This window comes from Penaeus monodon, chromosome 23, assembly GCF_015228065.2.
Source record: "Penaeus monodon isolate SGIC_2016 chromosome 23, NSTDA_Pmon_1, whole genome shotgun sequence".
NCBI lineage: Eukaryota > Metazoa > Arthropoda > Malacostraca > Decapoda > Penaeidae > Penaeus > Penaeus monodon.
Window position 1 is genome coordinate 8,931,197 of NC_051408.1, and position 602 is coordinate 8,931,798.

At 29.1% G+C, this 602-nt stretch overlaps 1 protein-coding gene across 3 annotated transcripts in view; it reads right to left on the reverse strand.

Annotated features, from left to right (window-relative positions):
* LOC119587785 (angiomotin-like protein 1) overlaps positions 1 to 602 on the reverse strand; it is a gene marked incomplete at its 3' end in the record, with an annotated part of 21,952 nt that overhangs the window by 504 nt on the left and 20,846 nt on the right.

The following is a 602-nucleotide window of genomic DNA, read 5'->3' on the forward strand; positions in this document are numbered from 1 at the left end:
TTTGCTTCAATTTTCTTCATGTTATATCATATGCAATTATGTTAACAAAGAAAGTAATTCATAAAAGGTTTTCTTTACCATTTTCTGACTCTGTTTCCTTTGTATTACTACTAAGATTCTGATTTATAAAGCATATGAAACCTTTAATTTGCAGAAACAGAAAGGAGACTTAAAAGATTAACCAACCATCATAATCTCAATAAAAATACATATCAATGTGATCTGAATGACTGCTACCAATCAGAGTTGTGCAGACCAAATATAAACAGAAAAATTCTTGGGGAAAATGACTTGGGTATACAGGGGACAAGGGTTGTTCAAGAGAAACATTTCATTCATAATGTCCAGTAAGCAAAATACATAAAATGATTTACCCATATTTCTATCTCCAACAAATACTGAGAAAGTTATTACTATTAGGAGTTGTTTAAAAAAAATTAATATATATTTTTTTAATATAATATAAATTAGTTTGTTAGTGGTTAAAGTCTATATTATGAATCTTTACTCTATGGACTTCCTATCTAATAGGTTAAAATAATAAAGATCTGCTCACCTATGAAAACATGAACAGGGACCACACACGGTGATTGCTGGTGTGT